The sequence below is a fragment of the Phyllobates terribilis genome, unplaced genomic scaffold (assembly GCF_046119375.1).
Source record: "Phyllobates terribilis strain yellow unplaced genomic scaffold, ASM4611937v1 Scaffold_40__1_contigs__length_11209783, whole genome shotgun sequence".
Lineage (NCBI taxonomy): Eukaryota > Metazoa > Chordata > Amphibia > Anura > Dendrobatidae > Phyllobates > Phyllobates terribilis.
The window spans coordinates 6859256-6883702 of NW_027362800.1; the positions used below are offsets into that span (position 1 = coordinate 6859256).

The following is a 24447-nucleotide window of genomic DNA, read 5'->3' on the forward strand; positions in this document are numbered from 1 at the left end:
CTGCATTAAAGAAGGGGTGCACCGGTCCTGGAGATACTGCAATACCAGGTCAATGCGTGGAGTGGACAGAGCAAGCTCTTTTTCCATCTCCCTGTTCTAAAAATCCATTTAATATATGGTCCCCAGATAGGGGACGTATCAGATATTAAACTGATAAGAACAGATACTACACTTGATCTTAGCCAAAAGGCCGAGAAGCGATAACCAGAATTGGTTTCCGACTACGGTGCCACCCAAGGATTCTGAAAAGTCCATTTGTGGAGATGGCCACCTGGACTCCCGTTAAGAAGACATGCTGTCAACCTCTAGATCCCTCACATGCCTGCACTTTTCGGCTTGCTGCTGCTGCAATCCACGCGTTTTAGATCTGCATAACTCCACCTCTTTTAGCACAGTACCCTCAACCCCCGGCTGTTCCCACCCGCCTCAACACCGTTGGAAGGGAGGAGAACCAATTAAGGCGGGGGGGGGTGGAACGAGCAGCTGTCTACCCTTAGCAGGAGGGTTGCTGATTAATTACCTCTCCTGCTGCTGCTGGCTGTCCAGCAGCAGACTGAAGGTGGCTGCTGCTGTGCGCAGGTATATAAAGGCTCAGAGCCTATTATGACACGCGCAGCCAGCGTTCCATTGCCACATTCCGTCTACTGCAGGCGGGATACCTGGATGGCTGAATGTCACTGAGAAGCTCACAGAGACCGCCATAAGCAACAGTTTAAAAGAATGCCACAGACTAATCAACCAAACTTTTTGGGTTGGTTTCTCTTTTATAGTCTGCAGGCATTAAATGAAAGAAGTCAGTGTTCCAGCAGAGGGAGACAACGTTTCAGAAAAGGCATTGTAGCAAACCAAAAAATAAATTTTAAGCGCAGCAGAGTAACCAGCTCACATACCTGTTAGCTCAGGTGAGTTTAAAAGGCTGCTGTTGATAACAAGGGCATTTGCTAAATAGATGGTGTGTGTGCAACAATATACTGAAAGGTCAATTATATTGTGCAGCTTATCTCACCACCTGTAGTTATTTAGGTGAAAGCTCCAAAATGCTTGCCTAATATGTCTGTTTATCCAAAAGGAAGTATAGAGGGAGAGCTAGATAGATAGCATTGCATTACATTACATTACATGGCAATGCAATGCACAGTTGCTGAAGTTGAACCAAAATGAGCTTGTCATCTGGCTTCTGCAACTTTTAACATGAAAAATCCAATGAGGAGAAGAAAAGCAAAGCCAAAGAGTCCATCCCAAAATCCGACAAACAAGCAAAATGAACAAAAAGCATTGAATTCAATTCTTTCTGATTTTAGAAACTGCATTAAAGAAGGGGTGCACCGGTCCTGGAGATACTGCAATACCAGGTCAATGCGTGGAGTGGACAGAGCAAGCTCTTTTTCCATCTCCCTGTTCTAAAAATCCATTTAATATATGGTCCCCAGATAGGGGACGTATCAGATATTAAACTGATAAGAACAGATACTACACTTGATCTTAGCCAAAAGGCCGAGAAGCGATAACCAGAATTGGTTTCCGACTACGGTGCCACCCAAGGATTCTGAAAAGTCCATTTGTGGAGATGGCCACCTGGACTCCCGTTAAGAAGACATGCTGTCAACCTCTAGATCCCTCACATGCCTGCACTTTTCGGCTTGCTGCTGCTGCAATCCACGCGTTTTAGATCTGCATAACTCCACCTCTTTTAGCACAGTACCCTCAACCCCCGGCTGTTCCCACCCGCCTCAACACCGTTGGAAGGGAGGAGAACCAATTAAGGCGGGGGGGGGTGGAACGAGCAGCTGTCTACCCTTAGCAGGAGGGTTGCTGATTAATTACCTCTCCTGCTGCTGCTGCTGCTGGCTGTCCAGCAGCAGACTGAAGGTGGCTGCTGCTGTGCGCAGGTATATAAAGGCTCAGAGCCTATTATGACACGCGCAGCCAGCGTTCCATTGCCACATTCCGTCTACTGCAGGCGGGATACCTGGATGGCTGAATGTCACTGAGAAGCTCACAGAGACCGCCATAAGCAACAGTTTAAAAGAATGCCACAGACTAATCAACCAAACTTTTTGGGTTGGTTTCTCTTTTATAGTCTGCAGGCATTAAATGAAAGAAGTCAGTGTTCCAGCAGAGGGAGACAACGTTTCAGAAAAGGCATTGTAGCAAACCAAAAAATAAATTTTAAGCGCAGCAGAGTAACCAGCTCACATACCTGTTAGCTCAGGTGAGTTTAAAAGGCTGCTGTTGATAACAAGGGCATTTGCTAAATAGATGGTGTGTGTGCAACAATATACTGAAAGGTCAATTATATTGTGCAGCTTATCTCACCACCTGTAGTTATTTAGGTGAAAGCTCCAAAATGCTTGCCTAATATGTCTGTTTATCCAAAAGGAAGTATAGAGGGAGAGCTAGATAGATAGCATTGCATTACATTACATTACATGGCAATGCAATGCACAGTTGCTGAAGTTGAACCAAAATGAGCTTGTCATCTGGCTTCTGCAACTTTTAACATGAAAAATCCAATGAGGAGAAGAAAAGCAAAGCCAAAGAGTCCATCCCAAAATCCGACAAACAAGCAAAATGAACAAAAAGCATTGAATTCAATTCTTTCTGATTTTAGAAACTGCATTAAAGAAGGGGTGCACCGGTCCTGGAGATACTGCAATACCAGGTCAATGCGTGGAGTGGACAGAGCAAGCTCTTTTTCCATCTCCCTGTTCTAAAAATCCATTTAATATATGGTCCCCAGATAGGGGACGTATCAGATATTAAACTGATAAGAACAGATTTTTTTTTTTTTTTTTTTTTGAAAGCCCGAATTCGTGTACAAAACCCGAGTGCGCTTAAAAAAGTGACAAGTGCCACAAAAAAAGTGCACTAGGATGCTGGTCTTCTTGAAACCCTCTCCAAAAGGAGAAGGGTCCCCCAAACCATTCCCCGTCCCTCCGAGCTAAAAGGCCACAGCGAGGAACAGGGACAAAAAGCCACCTCCAGCCGAAGCCAGAGGCGACCCAATCTTACCCCCAGCACCTGCCCGAGTTCTCACCCGAGCAAGGCACTGGGAGCCAAAAACTGTGCTCCCCTCCCGGAAGAGGGGAGCCAACAACGCTCTCCTCCCGAAAGAGGAGAGCCAGGGGGGTTCAGGGGGGAGCGGAACCTGATGGCCACACACTCCCCCCCTAGACCTGCCAAGAGAGGAACCCGTAAGGGAACCGCATCCCGACAAAATCCTAGTAGGACGTGACACACGTGAATAAGTGGACACACAGTGACAAAGAAATTAAATAAATAGTGAAGGTTTCACAGTATAATACTGCCCGGACCTTCGACCGGGAATTGAAAAATTCCCCATCCTAAGGACAGAAGGCCCGGAATAAGGGTGTGTGCGAAGAAAGAAAATTTGAAGTGCTTGTGCAAATGTGCCATAAACTCAAGTGGGGTTCCCAATCCCAGTGAGTTAAGGCACCCCAGGGTCACCACTCCTGGGGCACTTCACACTTCGGGCTTTCGATCTTCCCCGGCCCAATGGCGTCGATCCTGGGGGGCCATGCTTTCCACCAGATGAATATATTAGCCACCTGGCGTACTAACAAGCGCCTAAACCCCAGTGTGCATAATGTATCAATCTACTAGGGCGGCCAACATCCAAAACCGCCTTTTCGAAAGATACTACACTTGATCTTAGCCAAAAGGCCGAGAAGCGATAACCAGAATTGGTTTCCGACTACGGTGCCACCCAAGGATTCTGAAAAGTCCATTTGTGGAGATGGCCACCTGGACTCCCGTTAAGAAGACATGCTGTCAACCTCTAGATCCCTCACATGCCTGCACTTTTCGGCTTGCTGCTGCTGCAATCCACGCGTTTTAGATCTGCATAACTCCACCTCTTTTAGCACAGTACCCTCAACCCCCGGCTGTTCCCACACGCCTCAACACCGTTGGAAGGGAGGAGAACCAATTAAGGCGGGGGGGGGGTGGAACGAGCAGCTGTCTACCCTTAGCAGGAGGGTTGCTGATTAATTACCTCTCCTGCTGCTGCTGCTGCTGGCTGTCCAGCAGCAGACTGAAGGTGGCTGCTGCTGTGCGCAGGTATATAAACGCTCAGAGCCTATTATGACACGCGCAGCCAGCGTTCCATTGCCACATTCCGTCTACTGCAGGCGGGATACCTGGATGGCTGAATGTCACTGAGAAGCTCACAGAGACCGCCATAAGCAACAGTTTAAAAGAATGCCACAGACTAATCAACCAAACTTTTTGGGTTGGTTTCTCTTTTATAGTCTGCAGGCATTAAATGAAAGAAGTCAGTGTTCCAGCAGAGGGAGACAACGTTTCAGAAAAGGCATTGTAGCAAACCAAAAAATAAATTTTAAGCGCAGCAGAGTAACCAGCTCACATACCTGTTAGCTCAGGTGAGTTTAAAAGGCTGCTGTTGATAACAAGGGCATTTGCTAAATAGATGGTGTGTGTGCAACAATATACTGAAAGGTCAATTATATTGTGCAGCTTATCTCACCACCTGTAGTTATTTAGGTGAAAGCTCCAAAATGCTTGCCTAATATGTCTGTTTATCCAAAAGGAAGTATAGAGGGAGAGCTAGATAGATAGCATTGCATTACATTACATTACATGGCAATGCAATGCACAGTTGCTGAAGTTGAACCAAAATGAGCTTGTCATCTGGCTTCTGCAACTTTTAACATGAAAAATCCAATGAGGAGAAGAAAAGCAAAGCCAAAGAGTCCATCCCAAAATCCGACAAACAAGCAAAATGAACAAAAAGCATTGAATTCAATTCTTTCTGATTTTAGAAACTGCATTAAAGAAGGGGTGCACCGGTCCTGGAGATACTGCAATACCAGGTCAATGCGTGGAGTGGACAGAGCAAGCTCTTTTTCCATCTCCCTGTTCTAAAAATCCATTTAATATATGGTCCCCAGATAGGGGACGTATCAGATATTAAACTGATAAGAACAGATTTTTTGATTGAATATATCTTTTATTAGCACAAAAAATAAGTTAACAGACAGTGTACAGTGCCGCAGCCCAGTACACACAGAATTCTACATCATATTTACATAGCATGAGGATACGACGCACTAACTAGACACATCACACCCCTATGCTACACAAAACACTCAATCTGAAAGAAAAAGCATGTCAATCAATACAGTACGACGAACCGTGATAAGGGATGGGGATTGGGAAAAAGGGGATGGGGAGGGGAAAATCACAGGCCCGAAGGTTTATTGAAAGACAAGACACATAAGGGGAGAGGGGGAGGAGGGGTTTAGTCCTCATCCTCGTCCTCCGGACCGTCCACGATGGAATAGTCTCTGAGCAGGCTGTGGATCAGCCTGCGGCAGTCCTGGATGGACATCCTCTCCCTCCTCAAGATGAGCCGGTTCCTGGCGACCCAAACGGCATCCTTGAAGCAGTTCATAAGGCGCCAAGCCTCCTGGATGGCTCCGACGGTATGAACCCCAGGGAAGAGTCCGTAAAGCACAGAATGGTGCGATAGGCTCGCCCTGGGGACAGAGTTCCTCAGGTCGTCCTCAAGGGCAGTCAACAGGCGCTGTGTAAATCCGCAGTCCCAAAAAGTGTGCAAAGATGTTTCCTCCACGAAGGGGCACCTTGGGCAGTACCTGGTCTTGCACAGGTTCCGGGCATGCATGAATGACCGGACGGGCAGTCCGCCCTGAATCGCCATCCACGACAAGTCCTTGTGCCCGTTGGTCAGCCTGTCAGACGACACATTTGTCCACACAGTCTCCAGCGTGTCCTGGTGAAGTCCTGTGATGTTCTCCACGTCATCCTTGGCTCTGATGAGCTTGTGGATAGTTTTGGGCTTCCACAAGTCGGGCTTGAGTCCCTCCAGTTGATGTTCCCCCACAAATCGAACGACGTCTCCGTAGAACCATGGCGTCGTCCAGTTGTAGGGGAAGGAGCTGTCCCACTTGTCCCAGCCGAGTCGCCTCCAAAAAGGAAGCAGGAAGAAGCGAGACATGGACCTGCCCGCGGAGCCATTCTTGACTTGCAAAGTCCGGCGGACACAATCACACACAAAAAAGGATCGCAGGAGGGTGGGGATATCTGGAACGCCCTTCCCGATACTACACTTGATCTTAGCCAAAAGGCCGAGAAGCGATAACCAGAATTGGTTTCCGACTACGGTGCCACCCAAGGATTCTGAAAAGTCCATTTGTGGAGATGGCCACCTGGACTCCCGTTAAGAAGACATGCTGTCAACCTCTAGATCCCTCACATGCCTGCACTTTTCGGCTTGCTGCTGCTGCAATCCACGCGTTTTAGATCTGCATAACTCCACCTCTTTTAGCACAGTACCCTCAACCCCCGGCTGTTCCCACACGCCTCAACACCGTTGGAAGGGAGGAGAACCAATTAAGGCGGGGGGGGGGGGTGGAACGAGCAGCTGTCTACCCTTAGCAGGAGGGTTGCTGATTAATTACCTCTCCTGCTGCTGCTGGCTGTCCAGCAGCAGACTGAAGGTGGCTGCTGCTGTGCGCAGGTATATAAAGGCTCAGAGCCTATTATGACACGCGCAGCCAGCGTTCCATTGCCACATTCCGTCTACTGCAGGCGGGATACCTGGATGGCTGAATGTCACTGAGAAGCTCACAGAGACCGCCATAAGCAACAGTTTAAAAGAATGCCACAGACTAATCAACCAAACTTTTTGGGTTGGTTTCTCTTTTATAGTCTGCAGGCATTAAATGAAAGAAGTCAGTGTTCCAGCAGAGGGAGACAACGTTTCAGAAAAGGCATTGTAGCAAACCAAAAAAGAAATTTTAAGCGCAGCAGAGTAACCAGCTCACATACCTGTTAGCTCAGGTGAGTTTAAAAGGCTGCTGTTGATAACAAGGGCATTTGCTAAATAGATGGTGTGTGTGCAACAATACTGAAAGGTCAATTATATTGTGCAGCTTATCTCACCACCTGTAGTTATTTAGGTGAAAGCTCCAAAATGCTTGCCTAATATGTCTGTTTATCCAAAAGGAAGTATAGAGGGAGAGCTAGATAGATAGCATTGCATTACATTACATTACATGGCAATGCAATGCACAGTTGCTGAAGTTGAACCAAAATGAGCTTGTCATCTGGCTTCTGCAACTTTTAACATGAAAAATCCAATGAGGAGAAGAAAAGCAAAGCCAAAGAGTCCATCCCAAAATCCGACAAACAAGCAAAATGAACAAAAAGCATTGAATTCAATTCTTTCTGATTTTAGAAACTGCATTAAAGAAGGGGTGCACCGGTCCTGGAGATACTGCAATACCAGGTCAATGCGTGGAGTGGACAGAGCAAGCTCTTTTTCCATCTCCCTGTTCTAAAAATCCATTTAATATATGGTCCCCAGATAGGGGACGTATCAGATATTAAACTGATAAGAACAGATTTTTTTGATTGAATATATCTTTTATTAGCACAAAAAATAAGTTAACAGACAGTGTACAGTGCCGCAGCCCAGTACACACAGAATTCTACATCATATTTACATAGCATGAGGATACGACGCACTAACTAGACACATCACACCCCTATGCTACACAAAACACTCAATCTGAAAGAAAAAGCATGTCAATCAATACAGTACGACGAACCGTGATAAGGGATGGGGATTTGGAAAAAGGGGATGGGAAGGGGAAAATCACAGGCCCGAAGCTTTATTGAAAGACAAGACACATAAGGGGAGAGGGGGAGGAGGGGTTAGTCCTCATCCTCGTCCTCCGGACCGTCCATGATGGAATAGTCTCTGAGCAGGCTGTGGATCAGCCTGCGGCAGTCCTGGATGGACATCCTCTCCCTCCTCAAGATGAGCCGGTTCCTGGCCACCCAAACGGCATCCTTGAAGCAGTTCATAAGGCGCCAAGCCTCCTGGATGGCTCCGACGGTATGAACCCCAGGGAAGAGTCCGTAAAGCACAGAATGGTGCGATAGGCTCGCCCTGGGGACAGAGTTCCTCAGGTCGTCCTCAAGTGCAGTCAATAGGCGCTGTGCAAATCCGCAGTCCCAAAAAGTGTGCAAAGATGTTTCCTCCACGAAGGGGCACCTTGGGCAGTACCGGGTCTTGCACAGGTTCCGGGCATGCATGAATGACCGGACGGGCAGTCCGCCCTGAATCGCCATCCACGACAAGTCCTTGTGCCCGTTGGTCAGCCTGTCAGACGACACATTTGTCCACACAGTCTCCAGCGTGTCCTGGTGAAGTCCTGTGATGTTCTCCACGTCATCCTTGGCTCTGATGAGCTTGTGGATAGTTTTGGGCTTCCACAAGTCGGGCTTGAGTCCCTCCAGTTGATGCTCCCCCACAAATCGAACGACGTCTCCGTAGAACCATGGCGTCGTCCAGTTGTAGGGGAAGGAGCTGTCCCACTTGTCCCAGCCGAGTCGCCTCCAAAGAGGAAGCAGGAAGAAGCGAGACATGGACCTGCCCGCGGAGCCATTCTTGACTTGCAAAGTCCGGCGGACACAATCACACACAAAAGAGGATCGCAGGAGGGTGGGGATATCTGGAACGCCCTTCCCACCCTTGCGAGGCTCCTTGTACATGACGGCCCGCCTGACTCTGTCCATCTTGGATCCCCAGACAAAGTGAAACACTGTCCTGGTAATGGCCCTGCACACAGTGACGTGTGGGGGCCAGGCCTGCGCCGTGTACTGCAAGACGGGCAGGACCTCATTACGCAGGACGAGTGCCTTACCCTCACAAGTGAGGTGTCTGAGGCTCCAGAGTCCGATCCGTTGCTTCACCTTGGCCAAGCGTTCTTGCCAGGACTTGAGGGCCGCTCCTTCCTTCCCGAACCAGACTCCCAGCACCTTGAGGAAATCCGGTTGAATGTTGAAGGGGAAGGGGGCGGAGGAGGCCGGCTGCCAATCCCCGAAGAGCATGGCTTCCGAATTCCTGCAGTTGACTTTGGCCCCTGAAGCCCGGCCGAACCTCTCACACGTCTGGACGAGGGCGTCGACTGAACCACGATCAGCGCAGAAGACGGTGACGTCGTCCATGTAGAGCGAGCACTTGACCTCGTGTCGTCCCGGACCCGGTGCGGTGATCCCTCTGATCTCTCCATTCTGCCGGATAGCCTCTGCGAAGAGTTCTATAACACAAACAAAAAGAAGAGGTGATAGAGGGCAGCCTTGTCTGATCCCAGAGAGGACAGGGAAGGGGTCAGTCTTCCAGCCGTTCACCAACACCGAGCTGTGGATATCAAAATACATCAGACGGACATACGAACAAAACATGTTACCCAAACCTAACCGGTGCAGAGCTCGGCCCATGAACTCGTGGGAAACCCGGTCGAAGGCCTTCTCCTGATCCAAGGAGACCAGGGCCGCGTGTGCGCGGCGGACCTTGATGTACTCGACCGTGTCCCGCACGAGAGCGAGGCTGTCTGCGATGCGACGTCCAGGGATGCCGCAGGTCTGGTCCGGGTGGATGATCCGTCCGATGACCGTCTTAAGTCGTGTCGCCATCGTCTTGGCCAGGATCTTGTAGTCCACGTTGAGCAGAGTGATGGGACGCCAATTCCTCAGGTCGCACCTCTCTCCCTTCCGCTTGTACAGGATCGTGACCATTCCTTCCCTCAAAGATGGAGGCATTCTACCCTCCACCACCATCTCCTCGTACAGGTCCAACAGGTCCGGACAGATGAGGTCTCCCAGCGCTACATAGAGCTCCGCTGGAAGACCATCACTGCCCGGGGTCCTGCCGGTCCTAAAGGATTTAGCGGCAGAGAGCAATTCGCCCACCATCAGAGGTTTGTCCAAGGCTGCCGTGCCTGCAGGATCAAGATGGTTAGTGATACCTGACAGGAACTTATCAGCAGCGTCGGGGTCGGTAGTCTTGTGGGAGTAGAGTTCGCTGTAGAAGTCACTGACGACCCTCATCACGTCCTCCTTCCCACGTCGCATGTTTCCGGTCTCGTCTCGCAGCTCGTTCAGGGGCGTGTGACCGGCATGAAGTTTCCTGAAAAAGAATGAGTTACATTTCTCACCCTTCTCCAGATTCTCCACTTTGGAACGGAAGACGATTCGCTTGGACTCCTCCTCAAAGTGCCTTTTCAGGCTCTTCTTGGTCTCCTCCAGCTCCTCCCTCACGTCCCAGCCGCAGTGAAGAAGGTCCTGCAGCGACCGCAGCTCGCGCTGCAGCCCTCTGAAGTCCCTCCTCTTCTCACACGCCTGTTGTCGACCCTTGGCCTGAAAGAAACAGCGAAACTCAAGTTTAACATATTCCCACCAATCAGAGACTGTTTGGAAGCTACCCTTGTAGGACTGCCACATTGCGTAGGCTGCTCTCAGCTCCTCCACGACTTCATCCTGAGCCAGCAGAGCACAATTCAGCTTCCAGGAGCCGGGGCCGGACGGAAAACCGTCGCCGAGGACACCTTGTAAGTGAATGGCTCTGTGGTCGGAGAAGAAGCAGGAGACCATCGAGTGCCTACTCTGCCTGACTGCACGAGAGGTGAACACAAAGTCAATCCTGGAGCGGAGTGAGCCATCGGGTCGGCTCCACGAATAGTTCGTGGAGCCTCTCCCCATGGAGCCCACCACGTCCTGAAGAGAGGCCTCGGTTACCATCTCGATGAGCAGCTTGGACGTGATGTCCAACTTGGCAGATGTGCCAGAACTACGACCATCCTCCTCGATGGGGCAGTTGAAATCCCCGGCCATCACTAAGGTCCTGGTGGTGGCAAGCTGAAGCCGCAGGGTCTGGAAAAGCTCCAAACGCTCATTCTTCAGTGGGGACGCATACACGTTGATGAACCTGACAGGTTCTCCCGCCCAGTTGCCATCTACAACAAGAGCCCTGCCGCAGATGAGCTCCTGGACGGACTCAAGCGTGAATGCGCCCCCCCTGATCAGAATTGCGACCCCCGCAGACTTGCAGTCACCCCCACCGGACCAGTAGGATGGACCGTGGGACCACTCCCTGGCCAGATGTTTGAAGGACCTAGAGGAGGGAAGGGAACATTCCTGCAACATATAAACATCACACAACTGGGAAGTAAGGAAGGCATAAATAGTCTGACGTCTGAACTTGTCCTTGATGCTCCTGACATTAATGGAAAATAAGTTAATATTAGCCATCATGTAGGGAAAAAAGAAAAAGTTAGCGCAGGCAATACACCTTAGTTACCACTCCGGTCGGGTGGTCCCTCGTCGGTGTTGACTGCTGGTGACGGGATCACCAGCAGGCCCTCTTCCTCCATCTGGTCAAGCAGCGCGGCCTCGATCTCGGCGACCACCAGTTCCTCCTCTTCTGGCTCGGCCACCAGGGTCTCAACCATGTGCTCCATCTCTTCTGGCTCAGGGAGGGTATCCTCCTTTTCGCCTACGAAATCCAGAATCTTCTTTTTGGAGGATTCAGTAGCAGGGCTGTCCTCCACCTTCCTCTTTCCCCGGGTTGGAACTGGGGAGACAAGAAGGGGAAAATCCTCCTCGGAATAGATAGCGGCGGGTGGAGGAAAGGTTAATTCCTCCGCTACCATGGTCTGGGGAGGGAGAGTGGCTGCCGGGGCAGGGGAAAGGACACCTGCTGAGGAGTAGGGGAAGGAGGAAGAGGAAGTGGAATCCTCAGCAGGGGTGGCCGGGGTGGGGGGGGATTGGACGGGGGTGGCAGGGGGAGGGATCGAGAGAGGGGTGACAGAACTCTTACCCTCCTTTGACTTTTTCTTCTGCTTCGGAGCTGCTGGGACCGTCGCTGGGGCTTTGGCCACCGACTCCTTGACCGCTTTGGCCTTGGTCGTCTCGGCCTTGGCCGCTGGGGCCTTGGTCGTCGCGTCCTTGACCTTCACAGGCCTGGTCGTCGGGGCCTTGTCCTCCGTAGCTGGGGTCATCGCAACCACCGATGCCCAGGATCTCTCACGCTTGGGGCAATCCTTGTACAGATGAGCCGCCAGCCCACACAGGTTGCAGGACGTCTTCTTCGGGCAGTCCTTCGAGCTGTGTCCCGTCACTCGACAAATCCTGCAGGCATCCTCCTTGCAGTCCTTCATCTCGTGGCCGTTCTTGCCGCATCTCCTGCAGTTCCGCGGCATGTCCGGGTAATAGATGAGGCCGTAGGAGTTGCCCAGGGAGAATGTCGGGGGCAGGTGCCGAAGTCCGTCTGAGTACGCTAGGTCCCTGTGAAGTCTAACGGTCACCGACCACTTACCTGTCCAGAAGCCGAGTCCATTCAGGATGTGAGAGGGTTCCTTCACAACCAAACAGAAGCGTCTCAGGAAGGTACAGATGTCTTGGCCTGGGGTGTGCGGGTTGCGCATGGAGACCGTGATCCTCCTTTCGTCCCTCTGGATAGGGCAGCTACCTGTAAAGGCAGAGAAAGAATTATCCGGTCCTTTTGCGCTTACCATTTCCCAGAACCTACTGCAGGTGTTCACAGTGGCGAAGGTGACGAAGAAGATCCCCGTCAAGAAGGTCTGGATGCTGAGGGTGTCCGACCTGGAGAAGCCTCGATCCAGCAGCATCTTCTGGCAGAACACGTCCGAGGACATGTCCGGCACCCACCCATCCACTTCCTTCAGCTTCAGGGCCACCGTCTGCCGCATCCATGGCTCCAGGGCTGGAGCTTCGTGGCGGGGCTTCTGGGGTCCCTTCTGCTGGCCAGTCGTGGAGGCAGGGTCCTTGGGGTCAGAATCGGCTCCTGGCTGGGCCCTCCTGGCTGTCCCCTGCTCCAGGCTCTTCTTTTCGGCCTTCCTCGCAGCACTTGCCATGGCTTTCCTCCTGCAGTTACTTCTTGGAGCTGGATCTGGAACTCTTCCCGGAATGGGTGGAGCTATGCAGATTCTTCTCCCGTCGTGTTCTGGACAAATTCCCCGAAAGGTCTTTGTCTCGATGATTTTCTTCCTCGAAGATTCCACAGGACAGCCCGATTCTTCTCCGAGTCTTCGTCTTCTTCTGGATTCTTTAGAGCTTCTTCCTCCCACCGATATCCGCCTTCCTTCTCCGATGTCAGCTGGGTTCCGAAGCTCTTCTCCTTCCGAGTTCGATCGTTCTCGTCAAGTGGAGATCGTAGCTCTTGTGTTCTTAAAAGAACAGATACTACACTTGATCTTAGCCAAAAGGCCGAGAAGCGATAACCAGAATTGGTTTCCGACTACGGTGCCACCCAAGGATTCTGAAAAGTCCATTTGTGGAGATGGCCACCTGGACTCCCGTTAAGAAGACATGCTGTCAACCTCTAGATCCCTCACATGCCTGCACTTTTCGGCTTGCTGCTGCTGCAATCCACGCGTTTTAGATCTGCATAACTCCACCTCTTTTAGCACAGTACCCTCAACCCCCGGCTGTTCCCACCCGCCTCAACACCGTTGGAAGGGAGGAGAACCAATTAAGGCGGGGGGGGGGGTGGAACGAGCAGCTGTCTACCCTTAGCAGGAGGGTTGCTGATTAATTACCTCTCCTGCTGCTGCTGGCTGTCCAGCAGCAGACTGAAGGTGGCTGCTGCTGTGCGCAGGTATATAAAGGCTCAGAGCCTATTATGACACGCGCACCCAGCGTTCCATTGCCACATTCCGTCTACTGCAGGCGGGATACCTGGATGGCTGAATGTCACTGAGAAGCTCACAGAGACCGCCATAAGCAACAGTTTAAAAGAATGCCACAGACTAATCAACCAAACTTTTTGGGTTGGTTTCTCTTTTATAGTCTGCAGGCATTAAATGAAAGAAGTCAGTGTTCCAGCAGAGGGAGACAACGTTTCAGAAAAGGCATTGTAGCAAACCAAAAAAGAAATTTTAAGCGCAGCAGAGTAACCAGCTCACATACCTGTTAGCTCAGGTGAGTTTAAAAGGCTGCTGTTGATAACAAGGGCATTTGCTAAATAGATGGTGTGTGTGCAACAATATACTGAAAGGTCAATTATATTGTGCAGCTTATCTCACCACCTGTAGTTATTTAGGTGAAAGCTCCAAAATGCTTGCCTAATATGTCTGTTTATCCAAAAGGAAGTATAGAGGGAGAGCTAGATAGATAGCATTGCATTACATTACATTACATGGCAATGCAATGCACAGTTGCTGAAGTTGAACCAAAATGAGCTTGTCATCTGGCTTCTGCAACTTTTAACATGAAAAATCCAATGAGGAGAAGAAAAGCAAAGCCAAAGAGTCCATCCCAAAATCCGACAAACAAGCAAAATGAACAAAAAGCATTGAATTCAATTCTTTCTGATTTTAGAAACTGCATTAAAGAAGGGGTGCACCGGTCCTGGAGATACTGCAATACCAGGTCAATGCGTGGAGTGGACAGAGCAAGCTCTTTTTCCATCTCCCTGTTCTAAAAGTCCATTTAATATATGGTCCCCAGATAGGGGACGTATCAGATATTAAACTGATAAGAACAGATACTACACTTGATCTTAGCCAAAAGGCCGAGAAGCGATAACCAGAATTGGTTTCCGACTACGGTGCCACCCAACGATTCTGAAAAGTCCATTTGTGGAGATGGCCACCTGGACTCCCGTTAAGAAGACATGCTGTCAACCTCTAGATCCCTCACATGCCTGCACTTTTCGGCTTGCTGCTGCTGCAATCCACGTGTTTTAGATCTGCATAACTCCACCTCTTTTAGCACAGTACCCTCAACCCCCGGCTGTTCCCACCCGCCTCAACACCGTTGGAAGGGAGGAGAACCAATTAAGGCGGGGGGGGGGGTGGAACGAGCAGCTGTCTACCCTTAGCAGGAGGGTTGCTGATTAATTACCTCTCCTGCTGCTGCTGCTGCTGGCTGTCCAGCAGCAGACTGAAGGTGGCTGCTGCTGTGCGCAGGTATACAAAGGCTCAGAGCCTATTATGACACGCGCAGCCAGCGTTCCATTGCCACATTCCGTCTACTGCAGGCGGGATACCTGGATGGCTGAATGTCACTGAGAAGCTCACAGAGACCGCCATAAGCAACATTTTAAAAGAATGCCACAGACTAATCAACCAAACTTTTTGGGTTGGTTTCTCTTTTATAGTCTGCAGGCATTAAATGAAAGAAGTCAGTGTTCCAGCAGAGGGAGACAACGTTTCAGAAAAGGCATTGTAGCAAACCAAAAAAGAAATTTTAAGCGCAGCAGAGTAACCAGCTCACATACCTGTTAGCTCAGGTGAGTTTAAAAGGCTGCTGTTGATAACAAGGGCATTTGCTAAATAGATGGTGTGTGTGCAACAATATACTGAAAGGTCAATTATATTGTGCAGCTTATCTCACCACCTGTAGTTATTTAGGTGAAAGCTCCAAAATGCTTGCCTAATATGTCTGTTTATCCAAAAGGAAGTATAGAGGGAGAGCTAGATAGATAGCATTGCATTACATTACATTACATGGCAATGCAATGCACAGTTGCTGAAGTTGAACCAAAATGAGCTTGTCATCTGGCTTCTGCAACTTTTAACATGAAAAATCCAATGAGGAGAAGAAAAGCAAAGCCAAAGAGTCCATCCCAAAATCCGACAAACAAGCAAAATGAACAAAAAGCATTGAATTCAATTCTTTCTGATTTTAGAAACTGCATTAAAGAAGGGGTGCACCGGTCCTGGAGATACTGCAATACCAGGTCAATGCGTGGAGTGGACAGAGCAAGCTCTTTTTCCATCTCCCTGTTCTAAAAATCCATTTAATATATGGTCCCCAGATAGGGGACGTATCAGATATTAAACTGATAAGAACAGATACTACACTTGATCTTAGCCAAAAGGCCGAGAAGCGATAACCAGAATTGGTTTCCGACTACGGTGCCACCCAACGATTCTGAAAAGTCCATTTGTGGAGATGGCCACCTGGACTCCCGTTAAGAAGACATGCTGTCAACCTCTAGATCCCTCACATGCCTGCACTTTTCGGCTTGCTGCTGCTGCAATCCACGTGTTTTAGATCTGCATAACTCCACCTCTTTTAGCACAGTACCCTCAACCCCCGGCTGTTCCCACCCGCCTCAACACCGTTGGAAGGGAGGAGAACCAATTAAGGCGGGGGGGGGGGTGGAACGAGCAGCTGTCTACCCTTAGCAGGAGGGTTGCTGATTAATTACCTCTCCTGCTGCTGCTGCTGCTGGCTGTCCAGCAGCAGACTGAAGGTGGCTGCTGCTGTGCGCAGGTATACAAAGGCTCAGAGCCTATTATGACACGCGCAGCCAGCGTTCCATTGCCACATTCCGTCTACTGCAGGCGGGATACCTGGATGGCTGAATGTCACTGAGAAGCTCACAGAGACCGCCATAAGCAACATTTTAAAAGAATGCCACAGACTAATCAACCAAACTTTTTGGGTTGGTTTCTCTTTTATAGTCTGCAGGCATTAAATGAAAGAAGTCAGTGTTCCAGCAGAGGGAGACAACGTTTCAGAAAAGGCATTGTAGCAAACCAAAAAAGAAATTTTAAGCGCAGCAGAGTAACCAGCTCACATACCTGTTAGCTCAGGTGAGTTTAAAAGGCTGCTGTTGATAACAAGGGCATTTGCTAAATAGATGGTGTGTGTGCAACAATATACTGAAAGGTCAATTATATTGTGCAGCTTATCTCACCACCTGTAGTTATTTAGGTGAAAGCTCCAAAATGCTTGCCTAATATGTCTGTTTATCCAAAAGGAAGTATAGAGGGAGAGCTAGATAGATAGCATTGCATTACATTACATTACATGGCAATGCAATGCACAGTTGCTGAAGTTGAACCAAAATGAGCTTGTCATCTGGCTTCTGCAACTTTTAACATGAAAAATCCAATGAGGAGAAGAAAAGCAAAGCCAAAGAGTCCATCCCAAAATCCGACAAACAAGCAAAATGAACAAAAAGCATTGAATTCAATTCTTTCTGATTTTAGAAACTGCATTAAAGAAGGGGTGCACCGGTCCTGGAGATACTGCAATACCAGGTCAATGCGTGGAGTGGACAGAGCAAGCTCTTTTTCCATCTCCCTGTTCTAAAAATCCATTTAATATATGGTCCCCAGATAGGGGACGTATCAGATATTAAACTGATAAGAACAGATACCACACTTGATCTTAGCCAAAAGGCCGAGAAGCGATAACAAGAATTGGTTTCCGACTACGGTGCCACCCAAGGATTCTGAAAAGTCCATTTGTGGAGATGGCCACCTGGACTCCCGTTAAGAAGACATGCTGTCAACCTCTAGATCCCTCACATGCCTGCACTTTTCGGCTTGCTGCTGCTGCAATCCACGCGTTTTAGATCTGCATAACTCCACCTCTTTTAGCACAGTACCCTCAACCCCCGGCTGTTCCCACCCGCCTCAACACCGTTGGAAGGGAGGAGAACCAATTAAGGCGGGGGGGGGGGTGGAACGAGCAGCTGTCTACCCTTAGCAGGAGGGTTGCTGATTAATTACCTCTCCTGCTGCTGCTGCTGCTGGCTGTCCAGCAGCAGACTGAAGGTGGCTGCTGCTGTGCGCAGGTATATAAAGGCTCAGAGCCTATTATGACACGCGCAGCCAGCGTTCCATTGCCACATTCCGTCTACTGCAGGCGGGATACCTGGATGGCTGAATGTCACTGAGAAGCTCACAGAGACCGCCATAAGCAACAGTTTAAAAGAATGCCACAGACTAATCAACCAAACTTTTTGGGTTGGTTTCTCTTTTATAGTCTGCAGGCATTAAATGAAAGAAGTCAGTGTTCCAGCAGAGGGAGACAACGTTTCAGAAAAGGCATTGTAGCAAACCAAAAAAGAAATTTTAAGCGCAGCAGAGTAACCAGCTCACATACCTGTTAGCTCAGGTGAGTTTAAAAGGCTGCTGTTGATAACAAGGGCATTTGCTAAATAGATGGTGTGTGTGCAACAATATACTGAAAGGTCAATTATATTGTGCAGCTTATCTCACCACCTGTAGTTATTTAGGTGAAAGCTCCAAAATGCTTGCCTAATATGTCTGTTTATCCAAAAGGAAGTATAGAGGGAGAGCTAGATAGATAGCATTGCATTACATTACATTACATGGCAATGCAATGCACAGTTGCTGAAGTTGAACCAAAATGAGCTTGTCATCTGGCTTCTGCAACTTTTAACATGAAAAATCCAATGAGGAGAAGAAAAGCAAAGCCAAAGAGTCCATCCCAAAATCCGACAAACAAGCAAAATGAACAAAAAGCATTGAATTCAATTCTTTCTGATTTTAGAAACTGCATTAAAGAAGGGGTGCACCGGTCCTGGAGATACTGCAATACCAGGTCAATGCGTGGAGTGGACAGAGCAAGCTCTTTTTCCATCTCCCTGTTCTAAAAATCCATTTAATATATGGTCCCCAGATAGGGGACGTATCAGATATTAAACTGATAAGAACAGATACTACACTTGATCTTAGCCAAAAGGCCGAGAAGCGATAACCAGAATTGGTTTCCGACTACGGTGCCACCCAAGGATTCTGAAAAGTCCATTTGTGGAGATGGCCACCTGGACTCCCGTTAAGAAGACATGCTGTCAACCTCTAGATCCCTCACATGCCTGCACTTTTCGGCTTGCTGCTGCTGCAATCCACGCGTTTTAGATCTGCATAACTCCACCTCTTTTAGCACAGTACCCTCAACCCCCGGCTGTTCCCACCCGCCTCAACACCGTTGGAAGGGAGGAGAACCAATTAAGGCGGGGGGGGGGGTGGAACGAGCAGCTGTCTACCCTTAGCAGGAGGGTTGCTGATTAATGAACTCTCCTGCTGCTGCTGCTGCTGGCTGTCCAGCAGCAGACTGAAGGTGGCTGCTGCTGTGCGCAGGTATATAAAGGCTCAGAGCCTATTATGACACGCGCAGCCAGCGTTCCATTGCCACATTCCGTCTACTGCAGGCGGGATACCTGGATGGCTGAATGTCACTGAGAAGCTCACAGAGACCGCCATAAGCAACAGTTTAAAAGAATGCCACAGACTAATCAACCAAACTTTTTGGGTTGGCTTCTCTTTTATAGTCTGCAGGCATTAAATGAAAGAAGTCAGTGTTCCAGCAGAGGGAGACAACGTTTCAGAAAAGGCATTGTAGCAAACCAAAAAAGAAATTTTAAGCGCAGCAGAGTAACCAGCTCACATACCTGTTAGCTCAGGTGAGTTTAAAAGGCTGCTGTTGATAACAAGGGCATTTGCTAAATAGATGGTGTGTGTGCAACAATATACTGAAAGGTCAATTATATTGTGCAGCTTATCTCACCACCTGTAGTTATTTAGGTGAAAGCTCCAAAATGCTTGCCTAATATGTCTGTTTATCCAAAAGGAAGTATAGAGGGAGAGCTAGATAGATAGCATTGCATTACATTACATTACATGGCAATGCAATGCACAGTTGCTGAAGTTGAACCAAAATGAGCTTGTCATCTGGCTTCTGCAACTTTTAACATGAAAAATCCAATGAGGAGAAGAAAAGCAAAGCCAAAGAGTCCATCCCAAAATCCGACAAACAAGCAAAATGAACAAAAAGCATTGAATTCAATTCTTTCTGATTTTAGAAACTGCATTAAAGAAGGGGTGCACCGGTCCTGGAGATACTGCAATACCAGGTCAATGCGTGGAGTGGACAGAGCAAGCTCTTTTTCCATCTCCCTGTTCTAAAAATCCATTTAATATATGGTCCCCAGATAGGGGACGTATCAGATATTAAACTGATAAGAACAGATTTTTTTTTTAATTTGGCTATCCCCTGCAGAGGGATAAAACCGTTTATTAAAACTTTAACAAATTACAAGCATAATTAGACAAATACCAAACGTTAAAAGACAAATGAAATTTACAAAACAAAAAAATACAAAGATTTTAAATAATTAGGTTCCATTGGTCAACAAGCCATTTTTTGGAAATATGTACATTGTTCTTTTTGTCAATTAAATAATAAGTATACATTTCACATAAACATAAACTTAAAAAATCATTCACTGATAAAACATCTTGTTTAAAAATAGCAATGTTGCGCGCTTTCCAGAGAGATGACTTGGCGCAGTTCACTGTCTTCCAAGCCATTGTGTACTGGTCCATTGTGGGGCATTCCATAAGTCCGTATAGCACAGTTTTATATGTAAAGTCCTTGAGGTCTGCCACCCTTTCCAGTAGGGGGAGCAGTCTTCTCCAGAAATCCTTTGCAAAATTACATGTCCATAATAGATGTTCCACCGTTTCCTCGTCTTGGCATCCGGCTCTTGGGCAGATGGCAGACCTCACAAATCCTCTTCTGTATTGGAATGCCCGGCAAGGAAGACAGCGGTGCATGCAACTCCAAGCCAGATCTCTCTGTTCATTAAAAAGATAAAAAACGTTAATCATTTTCCAGATAGACATAGATTTGTCATCATCATATCTGTCAACATTACATATTTCCTCACTTTTACGTATTTCTTTAATTAGTTTCTTACTATTTCTTAATTCCTCTATTTTCTTAGTCCCTAAATTAAAATCGGACACTATTTTCCTTAAAATCTCATAATGCGTCGACAAATTAAAAGCATGGGGCACAGATATATTAACTTCATACCATCCAAACTTTCTCATAAAAAATCCTGTATTAAAACGCATAAAAAAGGACCAATAGTGATTCTTAAAAAGGGCATTAAAACAGTAAACGAACAGATGGATTAAAAGAAACCTATTAAAATCTGGAAAATCTTTACCACCTTTTACTTTTGATTTCATCACGATTTCTCTTTTCAGCTTTTCCATTTTTGAGTTCCAAAAGAAGGTAAAACAGGTTTTGGTTATCTTTTTTAAAACATTAACAGGCGGGGGGAAAACCATGCTAAGATACAATAAAAGAGGTAAAATCACCATCTTTAAAACCAATACTTTACCCTCCATTGTAAGTCTCCTCATGTTCCACATACATATTTTCGTATTTACTTTCTGTGTAACTGTTTCCCAACTATTATAACCATCATTATTTTCAGTGAATGATATACCTAAAATGGAAATGGATTCGGAGACATTAATTGGTACATCACGTAAAATCATCCCCCCAACACTTAAAATGTTACACTTATTAAAATTGATTTTAAAACCAGAAGCTAGACAAAAGGATTGCACTTGATGGAGAGTGGCCGTAAGTGATGGTGCATCTGTACACAAGACCGCCACGTCATCCATGTAGCCTACAACCTTGGCCTCCAAACCACCGCTTCCAGGCAGAGGGACACCGCATATCTGTTTATTTTGGCGTATTGCACATAACATTGGTTCCAGTGCACAGATAAACAGTAGGGGGGACAGAGGGCATCCCTGTTTCACCCCTGACCGTAAAAATACCTCTTGTGTCTTAAAACCATTCACTAAAATCTTACTTGTACAATCCTTGTAAAATGCTTTAAGCGATAGTAAAAACCCTTCTGGTATGCCCATTTTCTCTAAAACTTTAAAAAGATAAAAGTGTGAGACACGGTCAAATGCTTTTTCAAAATCAATAGATAAAATCGCCATTTTCCCCTTTCTGTCTTTCACATCCTCAATACAGTCTTTCACTAAATTCAGATTGTCCCATATACTGCGCCCCGGCACCCCACACACTTGATTAGAATGAATAACTTTGCTGATGACTTCTTTTAGACGATTTGCACAAATTTTAGCCATTATTTTATAGTCACAATTTAAAAGTGTTATTGGTCTCCAGTTTTCTAATTTTGATTTATCACCTTTTTTGTATAGGAGGGAGACTTCACCTTTCTTCCAGGAATTTAATAAAACCTTATTATTAAAAACCTCAGTAAACAAATAAAACAAATCATCTTTTAAAATATCATAAAAACATACATAAAATTCTATTGGGATGCCATCAGGACCAGGGACCTTTCCATTTTTAAAACTTTTAATAGTTTTTAATACTTCTTGTTCCGTTAAAACTTGGGATAAAAACTCTTGGGATGCGGGATCTAAAACAGCCGTTAGTCTTTTCAGCGAATCATCCATTAATTTATTATCTATATTTTTTCCATGAAAAAGATTAGAAAAAAAAACCTCTACTTTACTCAGCATATTTTTTATATTATTCTCACCATCTATATGGTCAATTATCACTTTTTCTTTTTTATTTTTCCTAAAAAAATATCTGGAACACTTTTCATTTTCTTCTATATGTTGTACTCTAGAACGAAAAATTATCTCTTTTCCTTTTTGTTCTAGCCATTTTGAAATCTCTTCTTTAAAGTTTGAAATATCAAGTTGTACATCTATCCCATTGTCTCTGAGCTTAAATAATGTTTGTAGGCGGGTATTTAAAATTCTATATTCTTCATATTTTTCTTTGGCTCTACATATACTCTTTTTAATAAAAAAGTCTTTTATTTTTACTTTCATTCTATCCCACCATACACTCATAGTCTCATTTGTTTTTTTCCCTTTTCTACATTTCCTATAAAACTCAATAAAATCTGATAAAATCTGCGGGTCGGTTAAAAGGGATACGTTCATTTTCCAGCTTTTCTTACCACATTTTTTGTTGTCATTTACTTTTATGGTAAAGGATAAAAGTTTATGGTCTGAAAATATATTAGTTAAAACTTCACATTTGGCAGGTATTGTTTTATCTGAACCAAAAATAAAATCAATCCTAGAGCTACAATTAGCATTGTTCCAAGTGAAACCGGCGTCCTCTGGGCTGTCACTATGACACTCTTTATATATGTCTATCAATTTAGCATCTTTGACTATATCATGTAGCATACCTGAGGTTTTATCGTAGTTCCTGCTTACAGAGCTGGAGCGCCGGTTTTCACCTTTTAAAACACAATTAAAATCCCCTGCTAAGATAAAAGGTTCAGAGTTATTAATAAATAAAGGTAAAAGATCAAGCATTTCGGCTCTTTCATTTTTCTCTGGGGATCCATAAAAATTTAAAAACTGCCATCTAATACCATCAATAAAAGCTTTCACTAATAAAATACGACCTGGTAAAATTTCCTGAATAAAATCAATTAAAACGTTCCCTTTAAAAAGTATGGCTACACCCGCTGATCCTGCAGCATTCGATCCGGACCAGACAGATGGCCCACACTTCCACTCATCTTTATATTTTTGATATGACATTTCATGTGGGATATTACATTCTTGCAGAAAAAATACAGATGCAGTAAAACACGTAAAAAAATTAAAAAGAGCAGTTCTTCTCGTGTTAGATTTTATGCCTCTCACGTTGAGGGAAATACCTTTGAGTTCAGCCATCATTAGAAAATGTAGAAATTTTACTTAGGTAACTAAGAGCAACGGATTTACCTGTCCGATGAACCTGATCAGACCACTGGGCTTGCGCCTCCCTCCTCATCTGATAGTATCGTCACGAGAGTCTCCGTGGAGGAGGAAAGATTACGACATTTATATAAACCCGACGCTACACTGGCATAGCTCGGAGGGCTGGCTGGCAGAACCCGCTGGGTCTCCATTGGCTGGCCATGCAGTTCCTCATCAGGTGGGTCCCCGAGGGGTTCCGCCGCCCCTGTTTGACCTGTAGAAGGTCGTCCTATAGGAGGAGGTTGCGCACAAGGCAGAGCCTCTGACTCTTCAGAGGCAGCAAGATCCCGGTCCCCACCTGTAGCAGCGGAGACCGAAACCCCTGAGGGTCCAGCGTCCACGTCCCCTTCTGAAGAAGTGTCCATCTGTTCACCTCCTGCTGCCTCCTCCGAACCACCCTTTTTCTTTTTCTTAGGACCCACCTTTATCCACTCAGCGCCCTCAGCCCTAGGAGACCCAGACTGGGCATGGGCTTCTGCGTCGGCCTTTTGCCGGTCCCTTTTGACCTTACCAGTAGTGCCCTTCTGCTCCTTCTCAGCCCTCCTTTTGGACTCTCGCAGGTCCTGCAGCCAGGTTTTGGGATTTGGTATTTTACCTGTCATAGACTCTGGAGACATTTCACTATTTGGTACGCCCTTATTGTCTCCAGAGGCTCCAGGTTGTTGTTCCTCCTCCTGAGGGGTGGTCTGATCTTTTGGTCCTTGGTCGGACGTCTTGGACTTTCCCTTTTGCTCATCTTCCCGAAATCTGTGAGGGCAAGAAAAATAAAAGTGACCTGGAGTCTGGCAAAAACTACATTTCTTTTCCTTAGGGCATTCTTTTGTCTCATGTTCTTCACTAGCACAATTTCTACATGATACATTACAGTTTTCTTTTGAATGACCATAGCGCCCACAATTTCTGCAATATACTGGCATCCCAGAAAAGAAGAAATCCCCATTTGTTTGTCCAATTTTAAAACGGGCAGGGGGAAGCCGTATACCACCTGGTGTATTTGGATCTCTTATACACTTCACAAGAAATTTCCACTTAGATGTCCATATGTTATATTCATTAAGTATCTTCCCAATACATTTAACACTTTTAAAATAAATTGCTAAAAATGACATAATTTCTGGAGCAGAAACAAAAGGCGAAAATACTTTTACGACAACAAGTCTTACCTCATCCAGGACGTGCTCAACAATTTGTATCCCTTTCAGAACAGGACTATTTTCAACTTTTTTTAACTTTTCTAGAACATCTCTGAAAATAC

At 46.7% G+C, this 24447-nt stretch overlaps 10 non-coding genes and 3 pseudogenes across 10 annotated transcripts; all 13 read right to left on the reverse strand.

Moving 5' to 3' along the window:
* Positions 1–11: 11 nt before the first annotated feature.
* On the reverse strand, positions 12–202 carry LOC141188823 (U2 spliceosomal RNA). The gene has a single exon (XR_012262903.1). It is a non-coding gene; the product is annotated as a U2 spliceosomal RNA (small nuclear RNA).
* Positions 203–1315: 1113 nt separating this feature from the next.
* Positions 1316–1506, reverse strand: LOC141188824 (U2 spliceosomal RNA). Its single transcript, XR_012262904.1, has one exon. It is a non-coding gene; the product is annotated as a U2 spliceosomal RNA (small nuclear RNA).
* A 1119-nt stretch (positions 1507–2625) lies between these two features.
* Positions 2626–2810, reverse strand: LOC141185965 (U2 spliceosomal RNA). The gene has a single exon (XR_012260541.1). It is a non-coding gene; the product is annotated as a U2 spliceosomal RNA (small nuclear RNA).
* Positions 2811–3604: 794 nt separating this feature from the next.
* Positions 3605–3696, reverse strand: LOC141186292 (U2 spliceosomal RNA; annotated as a pseudogene).
* A 1120-nt stretch (positions 3697–4816) lies between these two features.
* LOC141185686 (U2 spliceosomal RNA) lies at positions 4817–5009 on the reverse strand. Its single transcript, XR_012260321.1, has one exon. It is a non-coding gene; the product is annotated as a U2 spliceosomal RNA (small nuclear RNA).
* Positions 5010–6069: 1060 nt separating this feature from the next.
* LOC141186314 (U2 spliceosomal RNA) lies at positions 6070–6140 on the reverse strand (annotated as a pseudogene).
* Positions 6141–7254: 1114 nt separating this feature from the next.
* LOC141185702 (U2 spliceosomal RNA) lies at positions 7255–7448 on the reverse strand. Its single transcript, XR_012260336.1, has one exon. It is a non-coding gene; the product is annotated as a U2 spliceosomal RNA (small nuclear RNA).
* Positions 7449–12999: 5551 nt separating this feature from the next.
* LOC141186037 (U2 spliceosomal RNA) lies at positions 13000–13089 on the reverse strand (annotated as a pseudogene).
* A 1115-nt stretch (positions 13090–14204) lies between these two features.
* On the reverse strand, positions 14205–14395 carry LOC141184584 (U2 spliceosomal RNA). The gene has a single exon (XR_012259325.1). It is a non-coding gene; the product is annotated as a U2 spliceosomal RNA (small nuclear RNA).
* Positions 14396–15516: 1121 nt separating this feature from the next.
* On the reverse strand, positions 15517–15707 carry LOC141188825 (U2 spliceosomal RNA). Its single transcript, XR_012262906.1, has one exon. It is a non-coding gene; the product is annotated as a U2 spliceosomal RNA (small nuclear RNA).
* A 1121-nt stretch (positions 15708–16828) lies between these two features.
* LOC141185053 (U2 spliceosomal RNA) lies at positions 16829–17019 on the reverse strand. Its single transcript, XR_012259751.1, has one exon. It is a non-coding gene; the product is annotated as a U2 spliceosomal RNA (small nuclear RNA).
* A 1121-nt stretch (positions 17020–18140) lies between these two features.
* Positions 18141–18331, reverse strand: LOC141188826 (U2 spliceosomal RNA). The gene has a single exon (XR_012262907.1). It is a non-coding gene; the product is annotated as a U2 spliceosomal RNA (small nuclear RNA).
* A 1121-nt stretch (positions 18332–19452) lies between these two features.
* On the reverse strand, positions 19453–19641 carry LOC141185758 (U2 spliceosomal RNA). Its single transcript, XR_012260378.1, has one exon. It is a non-coding gene; the product is annotated as a U2 spliceosomal RNA (small nuclear RNA).
* Between the last annotated feature and the right edge of the window lie 4806 nt (positions 19642–24447).